The following is a 23,730-nucleotide window of genomic DNA, read 5'->3' on the forward strand; positions in this document are numbered from 1 at the left end:
AAATCATGTTTCCTTTGGCTCTGCAGAAGTGAAGTTAGTTCTCCCTGTCCCAAAACTGGACCAAAATGGCCACAGAATGCTGTGTACTTGAATCACATTGACCCAAAGTGATCACCTACCAGGCTACCACTAACACCAGGTTCTAGAGGCCCTATGCCCTCAGCTTTAAGCAAGAACCTGAAAAGCAACAACAGGCTGAAAAATTGCTTCTGATTTTGCTGTAAGATGCTCTTGAGGGTGCTGTTGTTTCCATCACCTATTTCCTTGTGCAGCCCCAAGGTGGAGTTAAGACTGAGAAATCCTTGTCTTCCATGGGAACTGATGGATTTTCTCTCTCATAGATAAATTACATTTCCCTTTTCAAGTTGCTTCCAGGAAGTTCAAAGCCAAATGCATGATCCTGCAACAACTATGCCAAGTCATACAGCCTCAATACCTGCAGTTGGCTCTTTCCCATAGTCTCAACATTTCATTTACTTTATATTTACCCTTATTCTTACTTTGTATTATTTCTTAAGACTTTACTCGGCACCACCAATTAGCCAACTCAAATCTTATGTAAAATCTATTAGATATAAATTAATAAGGCTGAGCACAGTGGCTCACACCTGTAATCCCAATGCTTTGGGAGGCCAAAGAGGTCAGATCACTTGAAGTCAGGAGTTCAAGACTAGCATAGCCAACATGGTGAAACCCGTCTCTACTAAAAATATGAAAATTAGCTGGGTGTGGTGGCAGGTGCTTGAACCCAGGAGGCAGAGGTTGCAGTGAGCCGACATCACACCACTGTACTCCAGCCTGGGTGACAGAGCTAGACCCTATCTCAAAAATAAATAAATAAATAAATAAATAGATAAATAAGATACTGCTGGCTGACAGCAGCCACACCAGAGGCATGCCATCCAGAAGATACGCTCCAAAGGGCACCGGAAGGGGCCTCTCTTTTTCCCACCATACTCTAGTCTCAGCTGCATGACAGCTCACATTTTAAATTCATTCATCTAGCAAAACTGGCTTTCTCCTATTCTTAGGAGTAAAGCAAATATACTTAGGAAGGATTTCTCCTTATTTATCCTTGCAAATAAGTTTATTATGATCTTGTTTAATCATACATAGCTAAGCACAGGTGTGGATTTAGGAAAATAGACACTAAGAGAAAGGACAATTGAGTTTGATGAAAGATTTAAGGAATGTTTGAGGATTAGGAATGTTTGCACTTTGAGGAATTGCTTTTCTGAGACAAGCAAGCTTGTAAGTGAAAAGGCTGCTTGATACAAGAAAAGGGGTGAGAACAGAATTCACTCTACCTACTTCACAATTTGGAATAAACACCCAAACCAAAGCCCAAGAGTCTGTGGTGAGGGCTTGCTGTGTATAGTAGCCAGCACTTCATAGCATTTCAGAGTTCACAAGGAGCTCTCTTCAGATATTATCTCATTTAATCTTCAAAATGACCCTGTATGTTTCTGTTATTCTCCTTATTCCATAAATATGAGAACTGCAGCTCAGAGAGGTTAGTCACTTGTCCCAAGAGTACACAACTATTCAGTGGCAGAGGGAAGACAAAAACACAGATCCCTTCCACTAGAACATGGTCGCTAGGGCCAATCTAAGTCGTATCCATATCGTGTGTATGCAGCACAACAGCAAGAAAGAACAGCCAGGCAGCCCCCGGCCTCGAGCTTGCCGGGAGATGGAGTGTGTGAGATCTGATTCCAGCAGCCCTTCTGCCAGAGCCCAGCGGCCTTCATACCACACAGTCTGCCTTTGGGTAACCCTAACAGGTCTCCAAACAAAACTATAACTGACACTCGAAAATGAAAACCTCTGTTGGCCAGGCACGTTGGCTCACGCCTGCAATCCCAGCACTTTGGGAGGCCGAGGCGGGCGGATCACAAGGTCAGGAAATCAAGACCATCCTGGCTAACACAGTGAAACCCCATCTCTACTAAAAATACAAAAAATTAGCCGGGCGCCGTGGCGGGCACATGTAGTCCCAGCTACTCGGGAGGCTGAGACAAGAGAATGGTGTAAACCTGGAAGGCGGAGCTTGCAGTGAGCCGAGATCGCGCCACTGCACTCCAGCCTGGGCGACAGAGCAAGACTCCGTCTCAAAAAAAAAAAAAAAAAAAAAAAAGGAAACCTCTGTCTGCTGCAACGTCCACACGGAAGAAAAGATGAGATTTGCCAAGTAGAAAAGAAAAGATTTGCCAAGTAGGAAAGTCTTTTTCTTGTACTTTACACCAATTGTTCTTCCTTTACTCTGCATATATGAAAGTGTTTCTGGGGCACTTGAGTATGGGGTGCTAAATTTACGGATTCTAAATGTTCTAATTTATTTATAATCAAGTATATGTGAAATGAGAAGAAAATGCAGCTCTCAACAATGAATTACACCTTCCTCCCACACCACTCATCAACCTCAAAGCCCTCCTCCTCACACACAGCAGATCAGGGTTTTTGTTTTGTTTTGTTTTGTTTGAAACGGTCTTGCGTTGTCACCCAGGCTGGACTTCAGTGGCGCCATCTCGGCTCACTGCAAGCTCGGCCTCCCTGGTTCAAGCGATTCTCCTGCCTCAGCCTCTCGAGTAGCTGGGATTACAGGCATGTGCCACCACGCACAGCTAATTTTTTGTATTTTTAGTAGAGACAGGGTTTCATCATGTTGGCTAGGCTGGTCTCACACTCCTGACCTTGCTATCTGCCCACCTTGGCCTCCCAAAGTGCTGGGATTACAGGCATGAGCCACCGCGCCCAGCCAGATCAGGGTTTCTAAGTCCCCATGTTTGAGGAGCTCCTACAACGACAGCAGGGAAACTGCCCTCCCATCCAGTGTGGCCCTGTAGGGGACAGGGGCCCTAGCCAGCACCAACCAGAGATAAATCCAAACCTCGATGAGACACAATAGGCAATCAGACCTTTCAGAGGAGCCAGACTGGATGCGGGCCAGCTGTAGGCCCAAGGCACTGTGATGGCTCAGGTGAGCTCTGTCATGGGGGCAGTGAGGGGACCTGCAGTCAGAATTGGCAGCGACCCTGGCCACCGATGACAGCCTGAAGCACAGGAAGTCAAGGGTCAGCCCAGAACAGGCAGACAGGCCCAGGGAGGGCACTTGTTACCATCGGCAATGGAGGAGACCAGAGAGGGCGCAGAGGCCAGAAAATCCAGCAATAGATTTTCCAGCACAGGGTAGGAGCTCCTGAACTAAAAGACAGACGTCAGGATGTCAAATCCTAAAACCACCATGTTCTGGCTGAGTCACCTCAAATAAAATATTTGTCCTCATTGTGCCCAAGTTTCTTAATTTAAAAAATAAGAGTAAGAGACCCAGTTCACAGGATTGCTGTGAGAATTAAATGAGATATTATTTATTAAAATGCCAATGCATTATCTGGCACATAACAGGTGCTCCATAAATGTGTCTTTTTCTCTTAAGACTCTACTGGAAGTCGCAAGTGCTCCACGCCCCAAACTAAATACAATGCCAGATGTAGATCTGTTTTGCTTCTCTTCTTTTCTTTGTTAGTTTGAGTACCTAAAGTTGGTGCTTCAGTGTGTGAGAGTCCAATTTCAACATTACTTCCCCTGTTGCATCCTTCATGCGTTTCTAATCTTCCTATAGGCATTCTTTATTATTATTATTATTATTATTATTATTATTATACTTTAGGTTTTATGGTACATGTGCGCAATGTGCAGGTAAGTTACATATGTATACATGTGCCATGCTGGTGCGCTGCACCCATTAACTCGTCATCTAGCATTAGGTATATCTCCCAATGCTATCCCTCCCCCCTCCCCCCACCCCACAACAGTCCCCGAAGAGTGATGTTCCCCTTCCTGTGTCCATGTGTTCTCATTGTTCAATTCCCACCTATGAGTAAGAATATGCGGTGTTTGGTTTTTTGTTCCTGCGATAGTTTACTGAGAATGATGATTTCCAATTTCTTAAATACACTTCTCTAAGAAACAGTATATTACCTACTTCAAAATATTATAATATTTGATGAGGGGCATACCCACCTCTGCCACAGTCCCCACCACTCCCTATTGTCTCACTCCTGGCCCTATGTGCACAGAGGTGAAGAGCAACAGCACATATGGCCCATCCCAGCCCTATCATGGCACCATACAGCTATGATTCCATGAGGACTACCCTACTGCTGAGGTTGAATATAGTTCCATGGCAGCAGAGCCTAACCCAGCAGAGCAGCAGTAAGGCCTCAGGTGGCACCGGGCAAGTGGTGGCCTTGGCAAGGTAGGGAGGGAAAATGGAGGTGCATCTGCAGTATTCCAGCCAATACAGGTAGCAAGTCAGCACCAGCTCGGTTTCCAAAGCTCCACTGTATCTCAGAAGAGAAACAATTACTCAGGAAAATCAAGGCCTGTGAGCCACTCTCCATTCCCCTCCCTAAGACCACAGAGCAGGAAAAAAAAAATGCTTGAAAGCAGATCTGATTTTCAAGCTTCCACTCTGCTTTCGCTAAGATGATTTAAGCTAGCCGAACCTTCAAAGCCTCTAGCCTCCACGAATTTCACGTTACCTTGGCAGCAGTGGGGAGAGCAGTGACCAACAGTTACCTCTTCCAATTCTTTTCAGCTTTATTGGTACGGTTGGAAGAAGTCAAGTCAGAGCACACCTAGACAGCAAGCTCATTGCAAATTCCCAGGCCTCCTTCAGCCTGTGGCCTTGCTCAGCTCACTGTGATGTAGCAAAATGGGCCTTGGGGGTCTTATCTGTATGAAACATGCTGTGTTTGAGAGTGGACAGCTGCTGACCCATTGCAGAGGGCACGGAGATCAGGAAGCAAAACAGCATTCATGGAGGGGATGTCCTAGGGGTCTCACTGGAAGCTCTCAGGGGCTAGGGATGATATTCAAAATATTTAACAACAAAGGAAGGCAAGAAAGGACCACCAAATCAAAATGATTGCCCCACCAGTCTGGACTCTGGTATGTCGCACCAGTAGCCCATGGAGAAAGTAATGTTATTATCCACATTTTACAATTTTGAAAACCTAACACAGAACTCATGAACAGCTCTACAAGCTTCCATCTGGTCTGCTGAGAGGCCTGCCCACTGCCTCCGAGAAGACAGAATGAGGCCAGTGAACAGCTGTAAAATATCTTTTAGAAGAAGGACATCTGGTCTCGTCCTGGGATCACATAAGCTTCCTGGTTGAACTCTGAGGTCATGAGGTTTATTGTATTTACATGAAGAGCCATATTTTCACCAGAATCATAATGCCATCAAATTGGAGGACAGGACTTCAGAAATCACAGTGAGGTTTCTGCAGGCTAGTGACAGAGCTGGGTCCAGAACCCAGGCCTCTGGCTCCCACTCTGAGAACCTTCAGGCCACAGATGCACCCCTGCTCAGGCCCTTCTGATGTCTGTGGCATTGCACAGTTTGCCAAGCTCAGCTTTGCCAGAGGTGAAAACAGATGCAGAGGCATCTTAGCTCTAGACTCATGTTTGTTGATTGGACATTATAACCAAGTGATAGACTTGATCTCAGAAGCTCCTATGAAGATCCAGGAATTGAAAGTTGGACTGAGGCTAAGGAAGGGCAGTATGTTAAGACTGGAAACTCAGGTATTTTCAAAATGATCAAATTGAGGCACTGTGCCCTGTAATGTATGGAAATACTCTCATGTTGATCCAGCTGTTCAATTAAGAGAGTGCACTTGAGGCACTTAACTGGGTGCATTTCATGCCTCAATAACTTTTTTTAAAAAAAAAGGCAAAGCCATAATCTGTTTATTCTTCACATTGAATGCCCCTCTAAAAAGCCTAAGCTGAAATTTAAAGATATTTACAGAAGCACCCGTAAAGAAAAATAACCAAGCCTGCTGCCACCCAACTGACAGTTTTTTAAAGCTTAAGCAAGAAAATTACATAGCAAAGCCTGGAATGCCTGCCCCACCTCCAGGAGCACAGGCATGTGTGTGTGTGCACCCGTGCGTGCACACACACACATAGACACACACACACACACACGTGCAGTTCCAGCTTCTCAGACACAGCCGCATGCACACAAGCCTCTTTCCTGGATATATTGTGACAGCCACTAAGTTAAGGAGATCCCAGCTGTCACCCTCAGTTTTTACATCTGTTTTTAGTGTTTTCATTCCAAGACTGTTGCCCAAAAGGCAGTGAAAGACAAAATGCATATTATCAGCCTTCTTCCTCCTCCTCTTTGGAATAGCAGAGTCCCCACGTGGCAGCCTGGAACAAAGACCCGCAGCTCCCTGGAAAGGGAAGGCTCTGACTCCAGGAAGATGGCAGGGCTGGAGTCTCCATGCCACTCGCACCAGGTATTGATGGGCAACCACAAAGGCTGGGCAGGGAAAACAAACCCGTTAAACTCTCTAGAAAAATACCGTGCTGCAAGCCAAGTGCCAGAGCAGCAGCGGGGACACCGAGGGCCTGCACTGATGGAGTAACTCAAAGTCGGAGCAGTGTGAGAAACACACTATTCCAAACTGGAGGAAGGGTGATCTTTCTGAATGGATAAAATGTAGGAAATGAGGCTTTAATGAATGTCCGTTTAATAAGTCCCCAAATGTGAAGTATGTATAGGTGCTCTGAGGCATCAGCAATCCACCGCAAAATTACCTTCAACCCGAGAGCAACGAACACGAGTTCCCTAAATCATGAGCAATTTGTTTTTATGACAAAAACAAAATACACCTTTTTTTAGCCAAGTCAGTGGAATTTTTCATAAAGAGTTTTTCGTAAAGAGTTTTTAAACACTGAAGGGAAATATGCTACTTCAGTGATTATGCTGAGGTGCGGGATTAAGCGAGGTTAGATTGTATTTCCCATAACACACATGTACTTATTAGAAAAGGTAGTTTTTAACTTCTTTTCAGAGCAATAGATATCAGTGTTGGGAGCAGGTAAATTAAAAAAAAAAAGAGCAATAGACAGAAATGTTAAACTGCCCCACTCCACACACACACACACACACACAAGCACACAAATACATACATCACACACACACACACACACACACACACACACACACAGAAGTACTGACTAGTCCCTCTCATTCCATCTTTATTTTAATGGGCAGCAATGAGTACCTACCCAGGCGATTGTCTGCAAAATACTGTGCAGGTGCCACTGCCACACTGCAGTTTAGCCTGGGGCCAAATAGCCTGACAGGGATGCTGGCATGAATTTTTCACAGAATACCCGTGGCTAGCTTGTTACAGGATGTGCTGTGACATCAGGTTGAAGGTATAACCAGGCAAGAAAGTGAAGTGGGAGCTGTCAGGGGAGAGGTGAGAGAGTATTATCCCCTCACCCACCCAAAATGAGCTGGCCAGAGGACCAGTCCCAGCCAAGAGCACTCAAATCAGAACTTGGTCGCTTCTCTGCCTCTCACCTTAATAGATAAAACTGCTTATGAATTACTAACAACTATTAATAATCTAACAATTTAACAATTGATAACTATTATAACTAATAACTATTTAATAATTTAATAGTTCATAATAGACATCTGTAAATTATTCATAACTCTCAAGGATCCCCAGTAGATTCTTGGTGGTTTGTGAGTTTAAGAGGAACAACTAATTCCATTTCCTATAAACCCCAAGTCCCAGGACTTGAGTCCTCTTAACAAGATGTCAACAGAGGGAGACTGGCAGGCTATCAATCCTTGCCCCCTTTTCTGGGCTCTTAGGACTTTCCAGCAGCCATGCTGATGGGGGAACAAATAACTGTGGCCTTCCCCCAACAGTTCTCTTCTAGCTAACTCAATCTTTGATGCTGTAGACGCTCCATATGTACACACTATTGATATCCTCCTGTGTGATATGGGAGCTGTCAAAAATCTGGAACCAAATCTATACTCAGAATGAGTTGGCCCGATCTCTTTGTAGTTCACGAGCATGGTGATTGGGTGCTCAAGCCCATGTGTGAGGTGTGCCTCCCTCAAACCTTGTTACAACGTAGGCACAGCATCACCTGACGTAAAAAAGAAAAAAATTAGTTGGCCTAATTTCAAATCCTCCTGGTTTATGTTCAGTAATTAAATTACTCATCCCCGTATGAACTAATGCTTGAGATTTTTTTTTATTTTTATTTTTTGAGACAGAGTCTCGCTCCGTCACCCAGGCTGGAGTGCAGTGTTGCGATCTCGGCTCACTGCAAGCTCCGCCTCCCAGGTTCACGCCATTCTCTTGTCTCAGCCTCCCAAGTAGCTAGGACTACAGGTGCCCGCCACCACGCCCAACTAATTTTTTTGTATTTTTAGTAGAGACGGGGTTTCACCGTGTTAGCCAGGATGGTCTCCATCTCCTGACCTCATGATCTGCCTGTCTCGCCTCCCAAAGTGCTAGAATTACAGACGTGAGCCACCACGCCCGGCCTACTTCTTAGATCTTTTAACCGGAGCTTAAGAATACTTGTGAAAGAATTATCCAAATTTTTATTGCCTTTTTTTTTTTTTTTTTTTTTTTTGAGACAGAGTCTCACCCTGTCACCCAGGCTGGAGTGCAGTGGTGCAATCTCAGCTCACTGCAGCCTTCGCCTCTTGGGTTCCAGCAATTCTTGTGCCTCAGCCTCTTGAGTAGCTGGGATTACATGCATGCACCACCACACTTGGTAAATTTTTGTATTGTTTAGTAGACACGGGGTTTCACCATGTTGGTCAGGCTGGTCTCAAACTCCTGGCCTCAAGTGATCTGCCTGCCTCGACCTCCCAAAGTGCTGAGATTACAGCCGTAAGCCACTGCACCTGGCCTAAAATTTTATTACCTTAAATCTCAGGTCTTAATTTGAGTTCTCAAAATTAAGTCCATCAAAAGGGCTGAAACACTCATTCAAAAAACTAACTTCACACAGTGCAAGATATACATTTGTTATATTAGTTTATAAGATTCTCAAGTGCAAGACTATGTCTACACTTTATTGTATCTCCTCAAAAGCATACTGACAAACAGATGCGCAGAATCATTAAAAAAAATCTAACATAGAAATTTATGAATAAGTTCTAACTCTGCCCTGTCCAATAGGGTAGCCACTAACACATATGATGGAATAGTTTGGGTATGGGATATGTTGATCTACTTTTTCTAACACATATGATGGAATAGTTTGGATACGGGATATGTTGATCTACTTTTTCAACTGTAAATTTTGTAAAATCTAGATACAGATCAAGTATTTCTAATGAAATTTTAGCATCCTACTGAAGATATAAAGTATGCACAGAATTTCAAAGACTTAGTCCAGATAAAAAGAAAATAAAATCTCATTCATAATTTTTTTTCTTTTTATTATTATTATTATTATTATTATACTTTAGGCTCTATGGTACATGTGCGCAACGTGCAGGTAAATTACATATGTATACATGTGCCATGCTGGTGCGCTGCACCCACCAACTCATCGTCTAGCATTAGGTATATCTCCCAATGCTATCCCTCCCCCCTCTCCCCACCCCACAACAGTCCCCGAAGTGTGATGTTCCCCTTCCTGTGTCCATGTGTTCTCATTGTTCAATTCCCACCTATGAGTGAGAATATGCGGTGTTTGGTTTTTTGTTCTTGCGATAGTTTACTGAGAATGATGATTTCCAATTTCATCCATGTCCCTACAAAGGACATGAACTCATCATTTTTTATGGCTGCATAGTATTCCATGGAGTATATGTGCCACATTTTCTTAATCCAGTCTATCATTGTTGGACATTTGGGTTGGTTCCAAGTCTTTGCTATTGTGAATAATGCTGCAATAAACATACGTGTGCATGTGTCTTTATAGCAGCATGATTTATAGTCCTTTGGGTATATACCCAGTAATGGGATGGCTGGGTCGAATGGTATTTCTAGTTCTAGATCCCTGAGGAATCGCCACACTGACTTCCACAAGGGTTGAACTAGTTTACAGTCCCACCAACAGTGTAAAAGTGTTCCTATTTCTCCACATCCTCTCCAGCACCCGTTGTTTCCTGACTTTTTAATGATTGCCATTCTAACTGGTGTGAGATGGTATCTCATTGTGGTTTTGATTTGCATTTCTCTGATGGCCAGTGATGGTGAACATTTTTTCATGTGTTTTTTGGCTGCATAAATGTCTTCTTTTGAGAAGTGTCTGTTCATGTCCTTCGCCCACTTTTTGATGGGGTTGTTTGTTTTTTTCTTGTAAATTTGTTGGAGTTCATTGTAGATTCTGGATATTAGCCCTTTGTCAGATGAGTAGGTTGCGAAAATTTTCTCCCATTTTGTCGGTTGCCTGTTCACTCTGATGGTAGTTTCCTTTGCTGTGCAGAAGCTCTTTAGTTTAATTAGATCCCATTTGTCAATTTTGGCTTTTGTTGCCATTGCTTTTGGTGTTTTTGACATGAAGTCCTTGCCCATGCCTATGTCCTGAATGGCAATGCCTAGGTTTTCTTCTAGGGTTTTTATGGTTTTAGGTCTAACATTTAAGTCTTTAATCCATCTTGAATTGATTTTTGTATAAGGTGTAAGGAAGGGATCCAGTTTCAGCTTTCTGCATATGGCTAGCCAGTTTTCCCAGCACCATTTATTAAATAGGGAATCCTTTCCCCATTTCTTGTTTTTGTCAGGTTTGTCAAAGATCAGATAGTTGTAGATATGCGGCATTATTTCTGACGGCTCTGTTCTGTTCCATTGATCTATATCTCTGTTTTGGTACCAGTACCATGCTGTTTTGGTTACTGTAGCCTTGTAGTATAGTTTGAAGTCAGGTAGTGTGATGCCTCCAGCTTTGTTCTTTTGGCTTAGGATTGACTTGGCGATGTGGGCTCTTTTTTGGTTCCATATGAACTTTAAAGTAGTTTTTTCCAATTCTGTGAAGAAAGTCATTGGTAACTTGATGGGGATGGCATTGAATCTGTAAATTACCTTGGGAAGGATGGCCATTTTCATGATATTGATTCTTCCTACCCATGAGCATGGAATGTTCTTCCATTTGTTTGTATCCTCTTTTATTTCCTTGAGCAGTGGTTTGTAGTTCTCCTTGAAGAGGTCCTTCACATCCCTTGTAAGTTGGATTCCTAGGTATTTTATTCTCTTTGAAGCAATTGTGAATGGGAGTTCACTCATGATTTGGCTCTCTGTTTGTCTGTTATTGATGTATAAGAATGCTTGTGATTTTTGTACATTGATTTTGTATCCTGAGACTTTGCTGAAGTTGCTTATCAGCTTAAGGAGATTTTCGGCTGAGACAATGGGGTTTTCTAGATATACTATCATGTCATCTGCAAACAGGGACAATTTGACTTCCTCTTTTCCTAATTGAATACCCTTTATTTCCTTCTCTTGCCTAATTGCCCTGGCCAGAACTTCCAACACTATGTTGAATAGAAGTGGTGAGAGAGGGCATTCCTGTCTTGTGCCAGTTTTCAAAGGGAATGCTTCCAGTTTTTGCCCATTCAGTATGATATTGGCTGTGGGTTTGTCATAAATAGCTCTTATTATTTTGAGATATGTCCCATCAATACCTAATTTATTGAGAGTTTTTAGCATGAAGTGTTGTTGAATTTTGTCAAAGGCCTTTTCTGCATCTATTGAGATAATCATGTGGTTTTTGTCTTTGGTTCTGTTTATATGCTGGATTACATTTATTGATTTGTGTATATTGAACCAGCCTTGCATCCCAGGGATGAAGCCCACTTGATCATGGTGGATAAGCTTTTTGATGTGCTGCTGGATTCGGTTTGCCAGTATTTTATTGAGGATTTTTGCATCAATGTTCATCAAGGATATTGGTCTAAAATTCTCTTTTTTTGTTGTGTCTCTGCCAGGCTTTGGTATCAGGATGATGCTGGCCTCATAAAATGAGTTAGGGAGAATTCCCTCTTTTTCTATTGATTGGAATAGTTTCAGAAGGAATGGTACCAGCTCCTCCTTGTACCTCTGGTAGAATTCGGCTGTGAACCCATCTGGTCCTGGACTTTTTTTGGTTGGTAAGCTATTGATTATTGCCACAATTTCAGCTCCTGTTATTGGTCTATTCAGAGATTCAACTTCTTCCTGGTTTAGTCTTGGGAGGGTGTATGTGTTGAGGAATTTATCCATTTCTTCTAGATTTTCTAGTTTATTTGCGTAGAGGTGTTTGTAATATTCTCTGATGGTAGTTTGTATTTCTGTGGGATCAGTGGTGATATCCCCTTTATCATTTTTTATTGCATCTATTTGATTCTTCTCTCTTTTTTTCTTTATTAATCTTGCTAGCGGTCTATCAATTTTGTTGATCCTTTCAAAAAACCAGCTCCTGGATTCATTTATTTTTTGAAGGGTTTTTTGTGTCTCTATTTCCTTCAGTTCTGCTCTGATTTTAGTTATTTCTTGCCTTCTGCTAGCTTTTGAATGTGTTTGCTCTTGCTTTTCTAGTTCTTTTAATTGTGATGTTAGGGTGTCAATTTTGGATCTTTCCTGCTTTCTCTTGTGGGCATTTAGTGCTATAAATTTCCCTGTACACACTGCTTTGAATGTGTCTTAGAGATTCTGGTATGTTGTGTCTTGGTTCTTGTTGGTTTCAAAGAACATCTTTATTTCTGCCTTCATTTCGTTATGTACCCAGTAGTCATTCAGGAGCAGGTTGTTCAGTTTCCATGTAGTTGAGTAGTTTTGACTGAGTTTCTTAATCCTGAGTTCTAGTTTGATTGCACTGTGGTCTGAGAGATAGTTTGTTATAATTTCTGTTCTTTTACATTTGCTGAGGAGAGCTTTACTTCCAAGTATGTGGTCAATTTTGGAATAGGTGTGGTGCGGTGCTGAAAAAAATGTATATTCTGTTGATTTGGGGTGGAGAGTTCTGTAGATGTCTATTAGGTCCGCTTGGTGCACAGCTGAGTTCAATTCCTTGGTATACTTGTTGACTTTCTGTCTCCTTGATCTGTCTAATGTTGACAGTGGGGTGTTAAAGTTTCCCATTATTAATGTGTGGGAGTCTAAGTCTCTTTGTAGGTCACTCAGGACTTGCTTTATGAATCTGGGTGCTCCTGTATTGGGTGCATATATATTTAGGATAGTTAGCTCTTCTTGTTGAATTAATCCCTTTACCATTATGTAACGGCCTTCTTTGTCTCTTTTGATCTTTGTTGGTTTAAAGTCTGTTTTATCAGAGACTAGGATTGCAACCCCTGCCTTTTTTTGTTTTCCATTTGCTTGGTAGATCTTCCTCCATCCTTTTATTTTGAGCCTATGTGTGTCTCTGCCCGTGAGATGGGTTTCCTGAATACAGCACACTGATGGGTCTTGAGTCTTTATCCAATTTGCCAGTCTGTGTCTTTTAATTGGAGCATTTAGTCCATTTACATTTAAAGTTAATATTGTTATGTGTGAATCTGATCCTGTTATTATGATGTTAGCTGGTTATTTTGCTCGTTAGTTGATGCAGTCTCTTCCTAGTCTCGATGGTCTTTACATTTCGGTATGATTTTGCAGTGGCTGGTACCGGTTATGCCTTTCCATGTTTAGCGCTTCCTTCAGGAGCTCTTTTAGGGCAGGCCTGGTGGTGACAAAATCTCTCAGCATTTGCTTGTCTGTAAAGTATTTTATTTCTCCTTCACTTATGAAGCTTAGTTTGGCCGGATATGAAATTCTGGGTTGAAAATTCTTTTCTTTAAGAATGTTGAATATTGGCCCTCACTCTCTTCTGGCTTGTAGGGTTTCTGCCAAGAGATCCGCTGTTAGTCTGATGGGCTTCCCTTTGATGGTAACCCGACCTTTCTCTCTGGCTGCCCTTAACATTTTTTCCTTCATTTCAACTTTGGTGAATCTGACAATTATGTGTCTTGGAGTTGCTCTTCTCGAGGAGTATCTTTGTGGCGTTCTCTGTATTTCCTGAATCTGAATGTTGGCCTGCCTTGCTAGATTGGGGAAGTTCTCCTGGATAATATCCTGCAGAGTGTTTTCCAACTTGGTTCCATTCTCCCCGTCACTTTCAGGTACACCAATCAGACGTAGATTTGGTCTTTTCACATAGTCCCACATTTCTTGGAGGCTTTGCTCATTTCTTTTTATTCTTTTTTCTCTAAACTTCCCTTCTCGCCTCATTTCATTCATTTCATCTTCCAGGGCTGATACCCTTTCTTCCATTTGATCGCATCAGCTCCTGAGGCTTCTGCATTCTTCACGTAGTTCTCGAGACTTGGTTTTCAGCTCCATCAGCTCCTTTAAGCACTTCTCTGTATTGGTTATTCTAGTTATACATTCTTCTAAATTTTTTTCAAAGTTTTCAACTTCTTTGCCTTTGGTTTGAATATCCTCCCGTAGCTCGGAGTAATTTGATCGTCTGAAGCCTTCTTCTCTCAGCTCGTCAAAGTCATTCTCCGTCCAGCTTTGTTCCGTTGCTGGTGAGGAACTGCGTTCCTTTGGAGGAGGAGAGGTACTCTGCTTTTTAGAGTTTCCAGTTTTTCTGCTCTGTTTTTTCCCCATCTTTGTGGTTTTATCTACTTTTGGTCTTTGATGATGGTGATGTACAGATGGGTTTTTGGTGTGGATATCCTTTCTGTTTGTTAGTTTTCCTTCTAAGAGACAGGACCCTCAGCTGCAGGTCTGTTGGAGTACCTGGCCGGCCGTGTGAGGTGTCAGTCTGCCCCTGCTGGGGGGTGCCTCACAGTTAGGCTGCTCGGGGGTCAGGGGTCAGGGACCCACTTGAGGAGGCAGTCAGCCCGTTCTCAGATCTCCAGTTGCGTGCTGGGAGAACCACTGCTCTCCTCAAAGCTGTCAGACAGGGACATTTAAGTCTGCAGAGGTTACTGCTGTCTTTTTGTTTGTCTGTGCCCTGCCCCCAGAGGTGGAGCCTACAGAGGCAGGCAGGCCTCCTTGAGCTGTGGTGGGCTCCACCCAGTTCAAGCTTCCAGGCTGCTTTGTTTACCTACGCTAGCCTGGGCAATGGCGGGCGCCCCTCCCCCAGCCTCGCTGCCGACTTGCTGTTTGATCTCAGACTGCTGTGCTAGCAATCAGCGAGACTCCATGGGCGTAGGACCCTCTGAGCCAGGTGCGGGCTATACTCTCCTGGGGCACCATTTCCTAAGCCCGTCGGAAAAGCACAGTATTCGGGTGGGAGTGGCACCGCTGGAAAGGTAACTCCCTGACCCCTTGCGCTTCCCGAGTGAGGCAATGCCTCGCCCCTGCTTCGGCTGGCGCACGGTGCACTCACCCACTGACCTGCGCCCACTGTCTGGCACTCCCTAGTGAGATGAACACGGTACCTCAGATGGAAATGCAGAAATCACCCGTCTTCTGCGTCGCTCGCGCTGGGAGCTGTAGACCAGAGCTGTTCCTATTCGGCCATCTTGGCTCCTCCCCCCATTCATAATTTTTTAACATTGGTTATGTATTAAAATAAAAATTTTTTAGATTAGGTTAATTCAAATTAATTTCCACCTGTTTCCTGTTTGTTTTAATTTCTTTTTTTTTTTTTTTTGAGATGGAGTCTCACTCTGTCACCCAGGCTGGAGTGCAGTGGCATGATCTTGGCTCACTGCAAGCTCCGCCTCCCAGGTTCACACCATTCTCTTGCCTCAGCCTCCCAAGTAGCTGGGACTATAGGCGTCTGCCACCACACCTGGCTAATTTTTTGTATTTTTAGTAGAGACAGGGTTTCACCATGTTAGCCAGGATGGTCTCAATCTCCTGACCTCGTGATCCACCTGCCTCGGCCTCCTAAAGTGCTGGGATTACAGGCGTGAGCCACCACGCCCAGCTCTTTTAATGTCTTAGTGTAGCTACAAGAAAATGTTAAATCACGTATGTGGCACATGTTATAATTTTATTCAACAGCACTGCTCTAGCTTGCTAAATACGGTGGGGTAACTAACAATAATAGCATGTTATTCATTTATTGTCACTACATATTAGTACATCTTTTGTAGCTATTGTAGGATTACAATGTTAATTATTTTCCCACACTCCTTTCATTCTATGTCTAAATATTAAACAAATATAGAAACCGAATGGCTGATGGCTATCCTAAGAAACAAAGGTGATTTATTCTACCACTGCCAGTGGGCAGCAGTAAATGCCAGTCATTCCAATCACTCCCATACAACCTGGCTCTTGGCTGGGCACAGATACATGAAAGGCAGCAACAGCAATGCTAAGGGGAATCAAGAGTTACACCCACATTTGCCATCTTAACCAAATATATTCACAAAGGGGGCCATTGAGTGTGACGTATGAAGACAAAATACCAGTCTTACTGAGAGCCATGAAAAGGCCTTTTGCAAACGATGTATTCTGGAGTACAGGTAGCATCTGAATTTTATTATAGACCCAATCACATCTCTATATTTCATCTTTATTTCTGGTTGTTGAGAAATTCCTAAGTTCTTTTTTTCTTACCCATCAGAAAGGTTGTAGACATCATCAGGTATGTCCCCTTCTTCTCCTGGGGTCCCATTATACAAGATGGCACACTGGAACATCACACAATCCACCAGCCACCACTTCAGTAGCTTGCAGGGCTTTTATGCCTGTCTATTCATCTTTGCAAACATTTTTTAGGGCCCACCCTCTGTCAGGCTCTGTTTTAGGTACTGGTGTAATGTGACAGAGAACAAGGAAAATACAGATCATTGATGCCTATATTGTTTCTGCATCTTTTTATCATGCCATCACACTCAGGCTTAGGCATCACAGTAAGATCCTGTCTCAAAAAAAATTAATAAAAGCAATGCAAGCTAAGAGATATAAGAAGCCTAAAGAATGAAACACTGAGTTTGTTAAAAGAACTCTGCCTATATCTGACAAGTTAGTAACACTTACTTTTTAATTATGCAATGTTTGAAATATGCAAGAAGATATAAAGAAAAATGTAACAAACAATCACGTACCCATCCCTCTTGAATTCCGTATCCTATTTCTTCCCACCTTGACCCCACTGAATTGATGTGTATTAGGTCTGTGCACTTCTTTATACTTTTACTACATAGCCACATATCCCTAAGCAATATGTGGCTTGACATGTTTTTCAATTGTATATTGATACGGTTGGGCTGTGTCCCCTCCCAAATCTCAACTTGAATTGTATCTCCCAGAATTCCCTCATGTTGTGGGAGGTACCCAGGGGGAGGTAATTGAATCATGGGGGCTGGTCTTTCCCATGCTATTCTCATGATAGTGAATTAAGTCTCACATGCTCTGATGGGCTTATCACGGTTGCCACTTTTGCTTCTTCCTCATTTTTTCTCTTGCCACTGCCATGTAAGAAGTGCCTTTTGCCTCCCGTGATGATTCTGAGGCCTCCCCAGCCATGTGGAACTATAAGCCCAATTAAACCCTTTTTCTTCCCAGTCTTGGATATGTCTTTATCAGCAGCATGAAAACAGACTAATATATATATACATCAGTATGTTTTAAATAGGTTTTTTTAAAAACTTACCTAATGTTGTGATAAGCAACTATCTCTGACTATATCAGAAACCTCAACAATTTACCAAGTTTGCTGATAAAAATATATTTTTCTTTTACTCACCACCCAACTGACATATAAATGAGTATAAATTTAAATATTGCATATGATTATATATGTGCATGTATACAGCAGACAGAGTTCACAGCTAGAATAATAAAAAAGAAGTTCAGTGTGTTCCATAATCATTAAAAATATTGAAGGAGGAACTTGGAAATCACTTGCATACATGGTGGCATTTTTCTAAAATAAACTTTAAATAAGAATTTTTGAATGCTGCAAAATATACAAAAAGGTTTACCATGGAAAGTAAGCCTCCTTCCGCCTTCACCCACAAGCCACCCAGTAACCTGCTCATAGGTAACCAATGTAACTTCTTATGTATATATCCAGAAATATTCCACACAGACAAGCAACCATGAATATATTAATATTTTTGTCCTCTTTTTAATAGAAATGGTAGCACCTTGCTATTTTCATTTGATAGTATAGTTTATAGACCTTTTTATATTGATGCATATGAGCTGCCTTGTTCTTTTTAATGGCCGCATCCATTGTATAGGTGTGCCATGCTTGATTTAGCCTATCTCGTCTATGGAGAGGTTGTTTCAAATCATTTGAAACAAACAGTGCTGCTGTGAAGACTCCCTGTATACATTTCACAATGTTCAAGAATATCCACAACACAAAACCTAGAAATGGAACTGTTGAGTCAGAGAGAGAGGGGTACATAGAAATAACATATTTTGGTAGCTATTACAAAAGTGTAATAGAAGTTACACAATTTAACTCCCACCAGACATTTATAAGAGCATTTTTTCCCCACTGCCTTTGCCAACGTAATGCACCATGTGTTATGTTCATCAAACTACGTGGTAAATGGTATCTCAATGAGGTTTTAATTTATGAATTTGTTTTAAATGTTTAACAAATTCTGAATTTTAAAAGGAATAAGCGTAACTTAAAACAATACAGGCCGGGCACAGTGGCTCACACCTGTAATCCCAGCACTTTGGGAGGCCAAGGTGGGCAGATCACCTGAGCTCAGAAGTTTGAGACCAACCTGGGCAAAATGGCAAGACCCTGTCTCTACAAAAAATACAAAAATTAGCTGGGCATGGTGGCATATACCTGTAGTCCCAGCTACTCGAGAGGCTGAGGTGGGAGGATTGTTTGGACCCAGAAGGTCGAGGCTGCAGTGGGCTGTGATCACGCCACCACACTCCAGCCTAGGCATCACAGTAAGGTCCTGTCTCAAAAAAAAAAATTAATAAAAACAATGCAAGCTAAGAGATATAATAAGCCTAAAGAATGAAACACTGAGTTTGTTAAAAGGAAGGTGCTATAAAACTCAAGGCATGACACTATACCATAAAGAGGTTTATTAGCTTCATCTGGACAATAAAGACAAATATCTACTTACAATATTGCCCAACCTCTTATATAAACTAATTCAGATTGTTGACACACATAAACACTTTATAAAAACTCAGGATGTGTTCTTGCAGACAGAGAGAACCATCCAGCACTGGTCTGAAGTTCAACTACTCAGAAATATCAACACTATAGATGAGTGGCTGATTTAGGCTGTCTAGCATTCCTGGACTTCACTGGTGAAAAAGATGAAGAAAAGAAAGGAAGATGAAGGGCAAATTAAGGGTAAAAGAAAGTGGTTCTTCTCAATGTCACACACACCCTCATTGACCCCATGATTGTCCTGTCCTTCAGATCAACAATGGGGGTGGATCCTGTGGATACCAAGATCCATGAATGTTCATGTACCTGACATAGGATGGCATAGTATTTTCATATAATTTGCAGACATCCTCACACAGACTTTAAAACATCTCTAGATTCCTTATAGTGCTTAATACAATGTAAATACTATGTAAATAGTTGTTATACAGCATTGTTTAGGAAACAATAACAAGAAAAAAAGTCTGTACTGTTCACCACAAAGGCAATTTTTTTCTGAGTATTTTTTATCTGTGGTTGGTTGGCTCCACAGATGCAGAACCCATGGGTATGGAAGGCTAACTGTATTCTTGAAATTTCCTAAGACCTGATCTTGAGTGTTCTCACCACAAAAAATTGTAACTATGTGAGGTGATGAGTATGTTATCTTTATTGTGGTAATCACTTCACCATGTATACATATATCAAAACATCACATTGTACACTTCAAACATATAATTGTTATTCCTCAAGTATACCTCAATGAAGCTGAAAAAGTAAATAAAATAAGTAACCATGAAAAAAATAAAATGAGCATATTACCTCTCAAAAAAAAAAAAAAAAAAAAAAACCAGGAGCTGGGTCACCTAGATTCTGAACGAGGGCTTGGCTCAAGTGAATCCTGTCAAGTTGCTTGAGCCCCTTGGCCACTGGCTCCTTGTCTATTAAAATGAAAAGAGTGAAGTGGATTTTTAAGGTCCTTCCCAGATGAAAGACACCACTGGTACTACTGATTAATAGATGATAAGTGGCTTTTTCAAGAATGAAAATGGACAGGGGCTTCACTCACCTTCATTCTAACATGCATTTGCTGGACATAAGGCTATAGCTTCGGGGTGGTCAGTAACCACTGAAGCCAAAGAACAGAGATTTCTACAAGCATTAAGTAAAGGTACTGTAACCCCAGGATCTGGCCAAAGAGTCCGTTGACAGGCATATCTGTTAGATCACATACCATGACTGAGAGGGATGAGACAAAACAATCTGAAATCTGGTATCAACAAGGCCGATGAGGATTAAAATCAGTGGGACAAGAAATTCACTCAGCTCAAGACCCTTGCAATGGTACTGGGTATTGCATGTCTAATCACACCTACCATAAAGCCGAAGAGAAAACCTCCACTAAATGAGCTTCCTTCCACATCATCAGCTACAAAGCCTGTAACAGGCAGACTGGTCCTAAGGATGCCCTGCAGAGGTGTACATCCACAGAAATCAAAAGCAAGGAGATTCAGAAAACAAGAAGAGTACATCCACAAACTCAAAATCCAGCAAAATGCAAGTCATCAGAAAATATCCAAATCAAGATACAGGCATAATGGTCATTTTTATCAAATACAGAAATTCCATCAGCCAAAAAACAGACACTAAATGAAAAAAGGGACTTGGTGCAGAAAAAAATTAAAGAAACAAAACTGGGGAGGAGCCAAGATGGCCGAATAGGAACAGCTCCGGTCTACAGCTCCCAGCGCGAGCGACGCAGAAGACGGGTGATTTCTGCATTTCCATCTGAGGTAACGTGTTCATCTCACTAGGGAGTGCCAGACAGTGGGCGCAGGTCAGTGGGTGAGCGCACCGTGCGCCAGCCGAAGCAAGGGCGAGGCATTGCCTCACTCGGGAAGCCCAAGGGGTCAGGGAGTTCCCCTTCCAGAGGTGACAGACGGCACCTGGAAAATCGGGCCACTCCCACCCGAATACTGTGCTTTTCCGACGGGCTTAGGAAACAGTGCCCCAGGAGAGTATAGCCCGCCCCTGGCTCAGAGGGTCCTACGCCCACGGAGTCTCGCTGATTGCTAGCACAGCAGTCTGAGATCAAGCAGCAAGTCGGCAGCGAGGCTGGGGGAGGGGCGCCCGCCATTGCCCAGGCTCGCTTAGGTAAACAAAGCAGCCTGGAAGCTTGAACTGGGTGGAGCCCACCACAGCTCAAGGAGGCCTGCCTGCCTGCCTCTGTAGGCTCCACCTCTGGGGGCAGGGCACAGACAAACAAAAAGACAGCAGTAACCTCTGCAGACTTAAATGTCCCTGTCTGACAGCTGTGAGGAGAGCAGTGGTTCTCCCAGCACGCAGCTGGAGATCTGAGAACGGGCTGACTGCCTCCTCAAGTGGGTCCCTGACCCCTGACCCCCGAGCAGCCTAACTGGGAGGCACCCCCCAGCAGGGGCAGACTGACACCTCACACGGCCGGCCAGGTACTCCAACAGACCTGCAGCTGAGGGTTCTGTCTGTTAGAAGGAAAACTAACAGAAAGGACATCCACACCAAAAACCCATCTGTACATCACCATCATCAAAGACCAAAAGTAGATAAAACCACAAAGATGGGGAAAAAACAGAGCAGAAAAACTGGAAACTCTAAAAACCAGAGTACCTCTCCTCCTCCAAAGGAACGCAGTTCCTCACCAGCAACGGAACAAAGCTGGACGGAGAATGACTTTGACGAGCTGAGAGAAGAAGGCTTCAGACGATCAAATTACTCCGAGCTACGGGAGGATATTCAATCCAAAGGCAAAGAAGTTGAAAACTTTGAAAAAAATTTAGAAGAATGTATAACTAGAATAACCAATACAGAGAAGTGCTTAAAGGAGCTGATGGAGCTGAAAACCAAGGCTCGAGAACTACGTGAAGAATGCAGAAGCCTCAGGAGCCGATGCGATCAAATGGAAGAAAGGGTATCAGCCCTGGAAGATGAAATGAATGAAATGAAGCGAGAAGGGAAGTTTAGAGAAAAAAGAATAAAAAGAAACGAGCAAAGCCTCCAAGAAATGTGGGACTATGTGAAAAGACCAAATCTACGTCTGATTGGTGTACCTGAAAGTGATGGGGAGAATGGAAACAAGTTGGAAAACACTCTGCAGGATATTATCCAGGAGAACTTCCCCAATCTAGCAAGGCAGGCCAACATTCAGATTCAGGAAATACAGAGAACGCCACAAAGATACTCTTCGAGAAGAGCAACTCCAAGACACATAATTGTCAGATTCACCAAAGTTGAAATGAAGGAAAAAATGTTAAGGGCAGCCAGAGAGAAAGGTCGGGTTACCATCAAAGGGAAGCCCATCAGACTAACAGCGGATCTCTCGGCAGAAACCCTACAAGCCAGAAGAGAGTGGGGGCCAATATTCAACATTCTTAAAGAAAAGAATTTTCAACCTAGAATTTCATATCCTGCCAAACTAAGCTTCATAAGTGAAGGAGAAATAAAATACTTTACAGACAAGCAAATGCTGAGAGATTTTGTCACCACCAGGCCTGCCCTAAAAGAGCTCTTGAAGGAAGCGCTAAACATGGAAAGGCACAACCGGTACCAGCCACTGCAAAATCATACCGAAATGTAAAGACCATTGAGACTAGGAAGAGACTGCATCAACTAACGAGCAAAACATCGAGCTAACATCATAATGACAGGATCAAATTCACACATAACAATATTAACTTTAAATGTAAATGGACTAAATGGTCCAATTAAAAGACACAGACTGGCAAATTGGATAAAGACTCAAGACCCATCAGTGTGCTGTATTCAGGAAACCCATCTCACGTGCAGAGACACACATAGGCTCAAAATAAAAGGATGGAGGAAGATCTACCAAGGAAATGGAAAACAAAAAAAGGCAGGGGTTGCAATCCTAGTCTCTGATAAAACAGACTTTAAACCAACAAAGATCAAAAGAGACAAAGAAGGCCATTACATAATGGTAAAGGGATTAATTCAACAAGAAGAGCTAACTATCCTAAATATATATGCACCCAATACAGGAGCACCCAGATTCATAAAGCAAGTCCTGAGTGACCTACAAAGAGACTTAGACTCCCACACATTAATAATGGGAGACTTTAACACCCCACTGTCAACATTAGACAGATCAACGAGACAGAAAGTCAACAAGGATACCCAGGAATTGAACTCAGCTCTGCACCAAGCAGACCTAATAGACATCTACAGAACTCTCCACCCCAAATCAACAGAATATACATTTTTTTCAGCACCACACCACACCTATTCCAAAATTGACCATATCCTTGGAAGTAAAGCTCTCCTCAATAAATGTAAAAGAACAGAAATTGTAACAAACTGTCTCTCAGATCACAGTGCAATCAAGCTAGAACTCAGGATTAAGAATCTCACTCAAAACCGCTCAACTACGTGGAAACTGAACAACCTGCTCCTGAATGACTACTGGGTACATAACGAAATGAAGGCAGAAATAAAGATGTTCTTTGAAACCAACGAGAACCAAGACACAACATACCAGAATCTCTGGGATGCATTCAAAGCAGTGTGTAGAGGGAAATTTATAGCACTAAATGCCCACAAGAGAAAGCAGGAAAGATCCAAAATTGACACCCTAACATCACAATTAAAAGAACTAGAAAAGCAAGAGCAAACACATTCAAAAACTAGCAGAAGGCAAGAAATAACTAAAATCAGAGCAGAACTGAAGGAAATAGAGACACAAAAAACCCTTCAAAAAATTAATGAATCCAGGAGCTGGTTTTTTGAAAGGATCAACAAAATTGATAGACCGCTAGCAAGATTAATAAAGAAAAAAAGAGAGAAGAATCAAATAGATGCAATAAAAAGTGATAAAGGGGATAT

At 42.5% G+C, this 23,730-nt stretch overlaps 1 protein-coding gene and 1 non-coding gene across 4 annotated transcripts in view; one reads left to right on the plus strand and one right to left on the minus strand.

The window, feature by feature from the left end:
- Positions 1 to 23,730, minus strand: part of FRMD3 (FERM domain containing 3) — a 309,481-nt gene that overhangs the window by 203,584 nt on the left and 82,167 nt on the right.
- Positions 7,881 to 7,983, plus strand: LOC112135061 (small nucleolar RNA U13). Its single transcript, XR_002916374.1, has one exon. It is a non-coding gene; the product is annotated as a small nucleolar RNA U13 (small nucleolar RNA).

Source organism: Pongo abelii, chromosome 13 (assembly GCF_028885655.2).
Source record: "Pongo abelii isolate AG06213 chromosome 13, NHGRI_mPonAbe1-v2.0_pri, whole genome shotgun sequence".
NCBI lineage: Eukaryota > Metazoa > Chordata > Mammalia > Primates > Hominidae > Pongo > Pongo abelii.